The sequence below is a fragment of the Benincasa hispida genome, chromosome 12, assembly GCF_009727055.1.
Source record: "Benincasa hispida cultivar B227 chromosome 12, ASM972705v1, whole genome shotgun sequence".
Taxonomy (NCBI): domain Eukaryota; kingdom Viridiplantae; phylum Streptophyta; class Magnoliopsida; order Cucurbitales; family Cucurbitaceae; genus Benincasa; species Benincasa hispida.
Genome location: NC_052360.1, coordinates 43,369,734 through 43,382,993, shown reverse-complemented (window position 1 = coordinate 43,382,993; position 13,260 = coordinate 43,369,734). Strand labels below are relative to the sequence as shown.

At 35.9% G+C, this 13,260-nt stretch overlaps 1 long non-coding RNA gene across 2 annotated transcripts in view; it reads right to left on the bottom strand.

Moving 5' to 3' along the window:
• The window catches only part of LOC120067880, a 6,445-nt gene extending 992 nt beyond the window's left edge, over positions 1–5,453 (bottom strand). The window contains exons 1-3 of one of the 2 annotated variants that reach the window (XR_005479036.1): positions 5,215–5,453; positions 4,862–4,933; positions 3,399–3,459 (exon numbers count right to left, since the gene is read on the bottom strand). This is a non-coding gene — a long non-coding RNA (uncharacterized LOC120067880). Of the gene's footprint in view, positions 1–3,398; positions 3,460–4,861 lie in introns of those variants that run through there. The other variant, XR_005479038.1, reaches the window with a different exon arrangement.
• Positions 5,454–13,260: the final 7,807 nt, after the last annotated feature.

The window sequence follows — 13,260 nt, the reverse complement described above, 5'->3', positions numbered from 1 at the left end:
GAGGCGGACACTAGTGATAGGATAAATTTACATTTTAGACCTTGACACTTTAGGTTTGTTTTGAGACTATTTAACCTGCCTTCATTCTATGCTTAGTTAGTAAAGAAGACCATGTATGTTTCGTTATCCCTATGCAAGAGTTGTATTTTTCTAGAAAGAACTTTCGAGGACGAAAGTTCTTTAAGGGAGAAGAATGTAACACCCCGAATTTTCACTTTTTATATATCTGTAATTTTTTACTAATTGAAGCATTTTTGGAATTTTTGGACATTTAAGTGCAATTGTTGGAATTAAATCATTTAAATGAAAATTAATATTTGAAATTAATTACGAAGTTTAGTATTGGAATTCAAGGGCAAGATTTGTTGTTTAAAAATAGAAAGGAAGAGAATGGAAAAAAAAAGAATAACAATAATAATGAAAGGGATAGGAAGGAAATAAAATACTTCCTTTTCTTTTCTTTCCTTTCTTTTTTTCTTTCCTTTTTTTTTCCCTCTTTCTTCTCCCCTTCCATCTCTTTCTCACCCAAACCAAGCCGCTCGTCGCCAACCTCGACCAGCACCTCCCGCTGCCGACCCGAGATTCGAGCCGCGAGCAGCCCAGCTTCGACTTCGACTTCTTCGCGCCGCCCAGATTCGATTCAACCGCTCGCCGCTGACAGTTCTCGCTGCCACGATCTGGTTCCAGTCTCCCACGCCGAGCCGCCCGCCGCTCGTATGCCACTAGATCTCTCGGCAAGCCACATCGTCGGATCTGAAGCTGCGTCGTCGACTTAATCGCACAGCTCCAATCCGTCGCACCACGTCAGATCCGAAGACCGCCTCTGGTACCCATCCACACCGTCTGCATTGTCACCAGTTTGCAGAACGTGTCGTCATTGTCTGTGAGCTCACCAGAAGTTTCTTTTTGGATTGGAAGAATTGTCCACACAAGGTTGAAGTGCGATTTGGGTGAAATTTGGTAAGTACTAGGCCTTAGTGACCTTTGTTGGGTGTAATTTAGTTGACTAGAAAATTTGGACAAGTCCTTGAGATTGTTAAATCTTTTGGATTGTCAGTAAGACTGTAATATGTATTTTAATTCTAAAATGGTTATGTTTGGGTTAGGATGTTTGAGCTTTTGGGCTTGCGATGATTGTTGACCAACATATTTGAGTAGATCTATGTGGTATTGTTGGGGTAAATTAATGCATGAAATTTGGTCTAAAGCTTTAATCTACATTGGCTCATGACTTAGGATCAAATTCAAAGTTGTGGAAAGCTGGAAGAGGATTTGACTGTTGGATTAATTTTTTGTTTTAATTTAAGGTAATTAATTTTACTACTGGAATTGTTTTTTGTCGGCGATACTTTATGATTTATTTTTTTAGGATTTAAGACTAGTTACAAGAGTACTTTTTGACTATTTTGAGATTTAATGGATGTTTAGAAAGATATAGGAGCATGTGATAATATGTCTGAAGCATTTTAATATGTATGAGCATGATTTAGAATTTTATGAGTTATATTAAAAGGATGATTGAGCATGACCCTTAAATGTAAGTTAAGTGGCACCTCCTACTGGAATGTCTTAAAGTTAGATGAGGATTCGACATTTGCTGATTCATATAGTTATGCTGATTATTATGAGAATGTATAGACCGTACTATATATTATGAAATCTCAAAATACCTTGATTGTTTACATAGTTTAGTGCATGAAAGTGATGTACTAGAGCAGATCCATTAACACTAGATTATAATGTATGTTGAGGTTAATTAACATGACCTTGATGAGGAGATTTTAGAGGATTCATGATTAGGTGAATGTTTATGTAATAGGAAGTTAGATAGCCATTTTTTTCTTTCCAGACTATGTGACTGCATGAAAGTATGCATGTCCAAGGATAGTACATGAAAGAAGACGTAACTAGGGTTGGTGTGTATGAAAGTGATACATACCTAGAGGTACTGGGTGTACGAAGGAGGTACATACTCAGTGATTATGTTGTATAGAAAGAGGTGTATGCCTAACCAATGTGTACAAAAGAGGTACACACCCTATATTTATAAGAGAGATCTGGGGTGTACGAAAGAGGTACATACTCAGTGATTATGTCTGTATACCGAAAGAGGTTATACATAATTAGATGTACGGAAAGAGGTTATACTATAATTAGATGTACGAAGAGGTACATACTCAGTGGATTATGTGTATACGAAGAGGTTATACATAATTAGATGTACGAAAAGAGGTACATACTCATGGATTATGTGTATACGAAGAGGTTATACAATAATTAGATGTACGAAAGAAGTAATACTTCAAACGGTGTTGGCTGAAAAATACTTCTCATAAAAGTGCTCCTTGAACTGCTCCCAGGTTGCAAGCTTCCCATCGGTATCAATCATCTTCTCTACTGAACGCCACCAGATTTTCGCATTACCAGTCAACATGAAAACTGTGCATTAAAGCTTGTGCTCTTCCGGACACCTCATAAAACAGAATATCATCTCAATGGATGACAACCACATCTTTTCTTTGGTGGGGTCCCCTAATGATCCAACAAAGGAGCAAGGGTCATACTTCCTGAAATCCTTCAGATGTTTAGCCTTAAGAGACAGGCCCTGCATGTCTCTATTATGCAGTCGGGTCTGCTGTAACTGCTCGGGTGGTACTGGTTTCTCCTAAGCCTGGGTCTGGGCAGCCTATCCTGCCATCGCACTACGGATTAACTCTTGCAGTTTCCCCATTAGGGAGGATGCAACAACATCACTAATTCTGGCTTCCATCGCCTTCTCATCGACTTGGGCCATAGGTGGATTTGGAGCTATCGGGACAGTCTGGCTACTCTCAGCTCCCTCTTCCTACACTCCTCTAATTGTCTTTCTTGTTCCAGGTCTAGGTGCCATGTCCTGTCATGAACTCATACATTAACTATCTCTGGGTCTTTCTCCGAAATCAAGCATTTAAAACACTACATCATTATTCTCACATATGCATTGAAACTTTCATTAGTAGTACATACCTGACGATGACGAGGGATCCGTTACTGGGCTATATGGACTATCTAGACATACGTAGTAAGTCAGTCTACAGAACCCAAAACATCGACTCTAATACCCACTGTAACGACCCGACCCTCTAGGACTTAGGTTAGACCGTTACTAAAATAAATGCATGCATAGAATTTAAAACGACGCTCAATTATGTTGAAATAAATGTTAAATAAACAAGAGAAGTTCAAAAGACATTTATTAAATGCAATTGTTAAAACAATATTAGGGTACCCATAATTTGTAAAGACTATTAAAAGTATATATAAAAGAAATAATCTGTAATAATAAGTTTCAAACAGTAAAATTAAACATTAAGGGAAGAATAAGGACTCTAAATTTTATGATGCGGAAGCGTAAAAACAAGTCCCAGTGGCACGATCACGAATTCCGCTGCGCCATCGTCGGTGCCTCTCTACCCTTACCTGAAACATCAACACAAGAAAGAATGAGTATGAAATAATCAGTAAGTAACCCCACTATTTAGGTCAGGCTAGGCATCTATGTCCGCTAGATTCCTATCCCCAGTGGAACATATAAACTATTCTAGTCGTCATGGAACACATATATACATGAAAAAACTTATTTCTATCCTAAGGTAATTGAATATGTCCACTACCTCTAGTAAATCCCGTAGGACCCACAACCTCTGGTGAATCCCAAAGGAAACAAAATCTCTTACATGCACATGGTTATGCATACACCTCTTTCGTATACATATAACCCACTTAATGTGTACCTCTTTCGTACACATAGTTACGTTTACACCTCTTTCGTATACACATAACCCACTGAAGGTGTACCTCTTTCGTACACCTAATTAAGTATACACCTCTTTCGTATAAACCTAACCTACTAAGTATGTACCTCTTTCGTACATCTAATTATGTATAACCTCTTTCATATACACATAATCCACTGAGTATGTACCTCTTTCGTACATCTAATTATGTATAACCTCTTTCNTATACACATAATCCACTGAGTATGTACCTCTTTCGTACATCTAATTATGTATAACCTCTTTCGTATACACATAATCCACTGAGTATGTACCTCTTTCGTACACCCCAGATTCTCTCTATAAATATAGGGATGTGTACCTCTTTTGTACACATGGTTAGGCATACACCTCTTTCCTATACACATAACTCACTGAGTATGTACCTCCTTCGTACACCCCAGTACCCTCTAGGTATGTATCACTTTCATACACACCAACCCTAGTACGTCTCTTTCATGTACTATCCTTGGACATGCATTACTTTCATGCAGTCACATAGTCTGGAAAGGAAAAAAATGGCATCTAACTTCCTATTACATATAACATTCACCTAATCATGAATCCTCTAAAATCTCCTCATCAAGGTCATGTTAATTAACCTCAACATACATAATTAATCTAGTGTTAATGGATATGCTCTAGTACATCACTTTCATGCACTAAACTATGTAAACAATCAAGTATTTGAGATTTCATAATATATAGTACGGTCTATACATTCTCATAATAAATCGCATAACTATATGAATCAACAAATGTCGAATCCTCATCTAACTTTAAGACATTCTAGTAGGAGTGCCACTTAACTTACATTTAAGGGTCAAGCTCAATCATCTTTTTAATATAACTCATAAAATTCTAAATCATGCTCATACATTAAAATGCTTCAGACATATTATCACATGCTCCTATATCTTTTTTAAACAATCCATTAAATCTTAGAATAGTCAAAAGTATCCTTGTAAATAGTCTTAAAATCCTAAAAAATAAATCATAAATTTATCGCCCGATACAAAGGAAATTTCAGTAGTAAGATTACTTACCTTAAATTAAAACAAAAAATTAAACCAACAGTCAAATCCTCTTCTAGCTTTCCACCAACTTTGAATTTGATCCTAAGTCATGAGCCAAAGTTAGATTAAAGCTTTAGACCAAGTTTCATGCATCAATTTACCCAACAATACCACATAGATCTACTCAAAATATGTTGGTCCAACAATCATCGCAAGCCCATATGCTCAACATGTTCCTAACCCAAACATAACCATTTTAGAATTAAAAATACATATGATAGTCTTAATGACAATCCAAAAGATTTAACAATCTCAAGGACTTGTCCAAATTTTCCAATTAACTAAATTACACACACACAAAGGTCACTAATGCTAGTACTTACCAAATTTCACCCAAATCACACTTCAACCTTTGTTGGACAATTCCTTCCAACCCAAAAAGAAACTTCTGGTGAGCTCACAGAACAACGACGACACGTTCTGCAAACTGGTGGCAACGCATACCAGCGGCTGGATGGGTACCAGAGGCGGTTTCAGATCTGACGTGGTGCGATGGATTGGAGCTATGCGATTGGAGTCGACGACGCGGTTTTAGATCCGACGACGTGGCTTGGCTCAAGTAGATCGACATGATAGAACGACGACCGGAGACGCTAAAAGGAAAGAAAAGAAAAAGAAAGTAAAAGAAAAGGAAGTATTTTATTTCGTTCCTATTCCCTTTCATTATTATTATTATTCTTTTTTTTTTCCATTATCTTCCTTTCCATTTTTAAAACAACAAATATTTTGCCTTGAATTTCAAGGCTAAACTCCGAAATTAATTTCAAATATTAATTTTCATTTAAATGATTTAAATTCCAACAATTGCACTGAAATGGCCAAAAATTCCAAGAATGTCGTCAATTAGTAAAAAATTATGGAAATTATATAAAAAGTGAAAATTCGGGGTATTACAATATATATATATATATACATATACATATATGTATATGTATGTTATGTATGGTATGTATGATATGTATATGTATCATATGTGTATATGTATATGTATTGTGTATATATATATATATATATATGTACTCTATGTATGTATATATGTATTATATATATGTATGTATATATGTATTATATATATGTATGTATGTATATATATGTGTGTGTATGTATATATATGTGTGTGTGCGCGCATTGTATGTATATTAACACCTTAAATTAGATACCAACGATTTATAACATATATAAAATAAGATAGAAGTTACTATCCATTATACTATATTATGTCTAATTCTAAATTAGTAGCCAAGGAATTCACTCTATAAGGAAAAAGTAGCAAAGCTAAAGCTTGGTTGGAATCTTGGAAGTGAGAATAGTTAGTTGTTATTGTAGAAACCAAATCGACTAGCGAAAAACTTATTTGAATAGACTTTAGTCTACAAGAATTATACCAAGCTCAGACATACATCTAGAATGTAAACATATTTATCATTTCTAGTGAAAATATATATATAAAAGAAACTAGTAACAAAATAGATTTCTTTCCTTCAAAACTATAACTCTCCTGCTCAGATAATATAAGAAAGAATCTTGTGTGTCAATGATCACAAAAAAATCCCAAGAAAGGAATATCATAATAATTGTTATTTTAAATCCATGAATTATTGAAATGGGGCAAGTAGACAACTCTCTATAATGCCTATTTGGTTCAAAGTCAAGTACAGAGTTTATTATATTTGAAGTTGTGTTCTAATAACCATTTTGGTGTTGTTTTTATCACAATAATAGGCCAACTTCATATTATACTCTCAAGAAAATCGACAAAAATAAAAATACAAAAGCAACAAGTGAGAGGTGAAAGGAATTTAAATAACATTATATAATGCCTATTTGATTAAAAATCAAGCATAAAGTTCAATAGAAATAGAAAGTTCAAAATACCTAAATGATCTCTCCACTTACTGACATTACAATGACAAATAAGCAAAAGTCAAAAAAAGAATAGTAGTATGCATATATTCATTTTCACAAATGAAAACCCATGAACTTTCTATACAAATTGATGAGTTTGAAAGATTAAGATCCTACCTTAATTAGAAACTTTGAAAAAACAAAGAACTACCAACATTAAATAATCTACAAATAAGAGAAGTAATGTTGAGTATTATTTATAAGTTGAAGCCATTCACAAAATACTTTTCAAGTATAAATATGAGAAGAAAAATGCTATTATATAATAGGCCATAACAAAGCTCCGCATATAATTCAATCAAATCTTAACAATCTAGTAAAAATTGTTTTTTTTTTCAAACTTGTCACAAAAATACAACTTTAGTAACATAAGTACATGAAACCACATCATTTCAACTTATAACGACTCAAATACATTTAGACTAGGATTCAAAAGCCTGAAAAAATTCACTTACAGCATTGTAATTTGAGGAAGATATAAACACAAACCAGCAACCTTACTTACAGCACCTTCATCACAACACAGATCCCATGACAGTGCACAACAATCATATCCTTCTCTTTAGCATCATAGTACCACATTTCACTTCTATGGAAAGTCACTAATGGGAAAATTCTCTCTCTCTCTATAGTCACTTTCCTTAAATTACTGTTATTTAGTTACTTTATACGGTTAATTAATTAAAATTTGCTTATATTAATCAAAACTCTTAAAATCAAACACATATTGATTTCATAAATGTGAAACAAGAATCTAACATATCCCTCATATAAATAGAAATCAAATCAAATATACTCTTTGAAACATTATAACAAAAGTGGAGGGAAATCGCAAATACAATATTAATTCTCTCTCTAAGTCCAGATTTTAGTCTATGTTCAAGTGAAATTAACTGCATAATGTGAATCAACACATATGTCACACCCTGCCCCAGACTAATCTCTAAGCCTGAGAAAGGGCGTGACTGCAGCAGTTATCAACCCTTTGGCTGACACTTACTGTCTCATAACTCTGATACCAAAATATAAACTATATACAGTGGAATGTCTTTAGGCCAAAATTTATTAATTCAGAAACATAATATATTTAGAGTCATTACAACACTAGATTCACAAGTCCCAAAACCCAAAAACCCTAGTCCTTATATGAACAACAGTAACATGTGTACAATATTAATAGTATCCACTTAAACAGACAGGTTACAAATCTCTTTATTCTTTAGTGGCAGAGCAGATGCAGAGCTATCTTCAAAGGATTTGACCGCTACCTGTGGGGGGGAGGGGAAGAAAATATTTGAAAACGGGGTGAGCTTACGCCTAGTGAGTGACTTAAGAAAAATAATTGATTCTCATGCAAAATCTCAATCAAGAGTTTAATTGAAATATAAGCTTCTACAATACTTGTACTGCAGTATAAACATTTTTCAAGCATAAAACATATAAAGTTCTTTAATCATAAAACAGTAAAACTATTTCTCAGTTGAGAATAACCCTTACTGTGGATAAAACAATCCCAACACCAACTGCTAGTCAAGAGAGAACCCTTTTGCTCAATCTCTGACTCTAACTACCTACGTGCACGTGGCCATACTAAATACCGTCATACCTTAGGTACTTCTGTTCAGATACCTTCTCAAACGTCCTTCAATATCTGGTTGGTTTGGTACCTTCTCACACGTCCTTCAGTACCAATAGATACCTTCTTAAATGTCCTTCAGTATCTAGTTGGGCGGATACTTTCTCAAATGTCCTTCGATATCGCGTTTTAAGTAAAACTAGTCATAAATGACTTTCTCTTTAAAGCATGTAAAGTATAACACATATAAAAACATGGCTTTAAAGGTACCAACGTATGTTTGAGTATATCTAACACATATAAATCGCTTTTCAACAATTTCTCACACATGTATGTGTTTAAAACATAATTCATAGTTTTCTTTGAAATCACTTTGTAAAACTAGCTGGCATGAGAATAATCTTCTTTAAAAAATGCTTTTTATAACACGTTGTAATCAAACATTTTAAGCAAATGTTTTAGTCAAAACGTTTTAGCCACTCACCTTGATTGCTTAGGAGCTTTTCACTCTAGTAGCTCCCTTTTCACTCCTAAAATCAAGCTTATTCAACTTAGATTACTCATAGTTCTAGACCTTATTTTGAGATACTTCCTTCTACAAACATGTTCTAAAATTTCTCAGAAAGCTTACCGTAAACTTTGAGCTCAGAAATCCTCGTGGTTGGGCTAGAATCACATAATCTTCAAGACTAGCCCAAGCTTATTCGACAGCCTGACCCTTCTGCCTTCTTCTCAGTTTCCAGCCCGATCCCTTCGAGCTTTTCTTCCAGCAGCTCTACCCTGAAACTAGACTTTCAGAGCTTTCAGGTGGCTTTGGAATCACTTCAAACGCACGAGTAAATTGGGAGAAATCTTCGTCTCAAGTTGATGCGTCCTATTTAGACTTTACTGTCCAATGCGTCCTCTATGACTAACGCATGGATTTGGCTCCAACGCAAGGCTTGCCCAACTCTCCCACTCTTTTTACGGTATTTCTGAATTGTGATCTAAAAATGAAGTCTTTTGGCCATATTTATAGGCGTCCAAACCTTCTCTAGAGTTGACACCACCTACTTGGCTGCATGGCCAAGTGTCTCCTTCTCACCCCATCAATGCAATATTGTGATCATCGCAAGCTAAGTGTCTTCCTCCCACGCTGCCAATGCATGAGCCTCCAATCTGATGCCACCACCTCAAATTCTTAAGGCTTAAGGCTTTCCTCCCAAGAAGACACATGGTTTTGATGATGTTCTCCTACTAATCTCATCCTTTGTATGCGTCTAACTCTTGGATATTCAACACATAATTCATACTCAATGCATAGCCTATCATCAACGCGTAGCAAGCCAATTCACTCTCATTACAATTCAACTTAGCCATCACAAGAAGCTAACCATCATCAATGCATAGGGTGACCATCCATCGTCAACGCATGGCTCACTAGGTATCATCGCACGGCTTGCTTGGCATGGGCGCATGGTGCTGGCCACCAACGTATAGGCGCGCTGCATAGGCTGGTCGCTCGATGCATGGGTGCGCTGGCCTCTTGACGCATTGGGCGTGCTTGGCCGCATGAGTTGCACGTGGCGCCTTGATGCTTGGTCGGGTGATTCAGCGCATAGGCATGCTACTTCGACGCATGGGCGTGCGGTGTATGCTGGCCATCGCTCGCTTGCTCGGTCGTATGGGCGTGCTTGGCCGCATGGGCTACGCGCTTGGCTACATGGTAGGGCACCTCGACGCACGACATGGCTGCTCGGCAGGGCGCTCAATGCATGGACGTGCCTGCTCGACGCATTGGCAGGACGTCCGACCGAGGCTGCTCGATGCATGGGCAGGGCGTCTGGCCGAGGCTGCTCAATGCATGGCATGGGAGCTGGTCGAGTCTGCTCGACGCATGGGCTGCCTTTCCATGCATGCCTCGCCTACTCGTGTGCCTTCCAACGCATCATCTCCTTTTTTCTTCTTCAGCCGCATGCCTTCACCAACCACTCTTCCAACGCATCAAGACAAAAAATTCTATACTTAGCCAAATTTCCAAATTTTTTCCAAAAATTAAACTTCCAAATTTCCTCTTTTCTTCAAATCTCCACTTTTTCCTCTACCATTCCACACTAGTTTCCACATCAACCTACTCATCACACTAGTCTTAGTAGAGAACATACTCGAATAGAGAAATTAAGATTCGGGGTTCACAACATATAAGTTTCAAAACTAGTACACAACATACTAGAAAGCATTTACTATGTTTTATTTCGTCGAAATTTTTAACCTACCTTGCAATCTTGCACTACATACTTTCCAATGATACAAATCTATACCTATGATATGCTTAAGATATACTAAACCATAAATCTAATGGTTTTGCTCACAACTTTAAATCTCGTGATTCCTTTTTATAATGCTCTTTACCAATTAGTTCTACATAATTATACTTAATATAGTTCTACTCGTCAATGGAGACATATTGCTCCAAGTGTATTAGATACATTACATCATTTGCAAATTATTCTAGTTTTCATATGCTTGAACTTACCACTTAGGATTGTTCAAAAAGGACATCAGAATTTCAGTGATACTTTCTCAGCCACCTTTGGGGTTTTTTAGCACAAATAATAGTCCAACATTCAAATTATACTTTCTCAAGCAAACCAAAACATATATATATATAAATAATCTACATTCACATTCTTTGGTTGCATCATGTTTGAAAGAAAATGAATAATCTACCATAACACTACACTAACAAACGAATCGAAATACCTATTACAATTTTGAACTACACACGATGTATGCAGGAACACCTCCCTTGAAATTGACATGAGAGCAAAATTATAGCCACACAGCAAAAACAACTTCAAAGTAAAAAACTATTTAAGTTAACAATTTACTTGAGTTATTGAAATAAGAATTGCGCTAAGATGGTCTAGCTCATGAAAATCAACATCAATGATAAGTTTAATAACTGGTTTATAAGAATCCAAACTCATAGTGGCTGCCAAAAGCAAGAAGAATAAGAAGACTCGTCAAAATTACACAAACCGAAGTCACATAAATAAAATTTAAAACATAAAAAGTAACTGAAACAATCTGTTTAGAATTAACTCATCCACTTTGTAATTTCTAAATATAACTAACACACCTACTATGTTTGTAGACACCCACCATTACTTAAAACTTAGCAAAGATGATAAATTATTTTCATTCATGGGATCAGTTAAGCGTAGATGAAATAATTCATGCATCAAATTCTCTGGTAACTAGTGATTTTTTAACCCAAACTAGTGAGGTGGAACAAAATGTGAATAACGACAACAAAGAAGAAGCATAATCATCTCTTCATGAGAGTGGCTATTTGGATTATCAGGTTTTCGTATCTTGAATAATGAAACCATGGTTTTAACGAAAGTGCCGATGAACACTTAATGAAAGTGCCGATGAACTCAGTGTGTTCATGCATTCCAAATACTACAAGAAATAATAGATATTATAGCTAACAAAAAAGGCTATAATAGATCTTTTATAGCCTTTTTCGAAGGTCCTAACAACCCATGTTATTAAAAGTCCAGGACTTTTGATAACGTTTTTTGTTAGCTATGCCAAATGCTATTAAAAACCTAAAAACTATAGCATATTTACCTTGCTATGAAAATATCTTATAGTGTTACTAATTAAAGCTATAATAAGTTTCTATAGCTTATAAAGAGAGCTATTATAACTTTTTAATAGCATTTTATTTATGTTATTATAAGTTTTTAGAAGTATTTTGTATGCACTATTATGAGGATTTTATAGCCTTTTCTTAATGTTATTTAAAAATTTATAGCCTTTTCTCGTCAATGAAAAATTATCTGTCACAACCCCACCCGAATTCCCTCTTGAACTTGGAAGGAGGTGTGAAGACAAAAAATGCCACCCTTTTGTGATATTCATTGTCTCATTCTATCATCTGTTTTGATTTATATATAGCATAAGACGCATTCCCAACATATAGTAGTTCATTGCTCGATAAACTAACTTAACTATTTTGCCAAACTGGTCTATTATTTTACAGACTTCACTCAAGGTATCCAGACCTAGTTTTAAGCACGAGATTAAGTAGCATTATGTCTTTGGTATGTGACAGATTTTAACCTCTTGTGGCAGAAAATCGAGTAAGGGGCAAGAGTTTGGCGTCCAAGAGGCTAGCTAGGCCTTAGAGCCTTGTCTTTGCATTGGCAGGGTGAGCCACATGTCCAAGCTTTGTCAACAGAAGGGCAGCCTTGCATCCAGGACAATAAGGGTTGATTAGGAAGCTTAGTTCTCGCCTGTTAGAGTTGGCTTGGGGATCGCAGATAAAGGAAAGAGTTGTTGTTGATTGAGTGTGATTGACTATTTTAGCAAAGCTTTAATAATTATGCTTTTATGATTTGAGTTATTTGAAACTCTTGTTTGAATGTTTAAGTTGTGAATTTGATAAAATATTTCAAGACCATTAGTTCTAGTATCAAGTTGAGAGCTTTGCATGTATGTATGATGAGTGCTATGCGTTGAGTAGGTTCTGCCTTAGCACAAAGACTGAGTGTGTTGAGTTGGTTCCACCTTTGTGAACAAAGGTGTGAGTATGGTTCCACCTCATTGATCGAGAGTATGGAGTGGTCTACCCCGGTAAAGTTTTAGTATAGGTTTGAAGTATAATTGTCTCATGCTTACTAACATGCTTACAGTTTATCACATGTTAGTTGTTAATTCCATAATGATTGAATTATCATTGTATGTCAGGAAGTCACTCACTAAGCTCGTCAGCTAACATTTTCAAATGTTTCCCCTTGCTCAAGTAGCTACACGAGGAGTTCCAAATATTGATCCTAAATCGCCACAAGAGGTTAAGATCTGCCACATACCAAGGACATAACGTTGCTTAATCTTG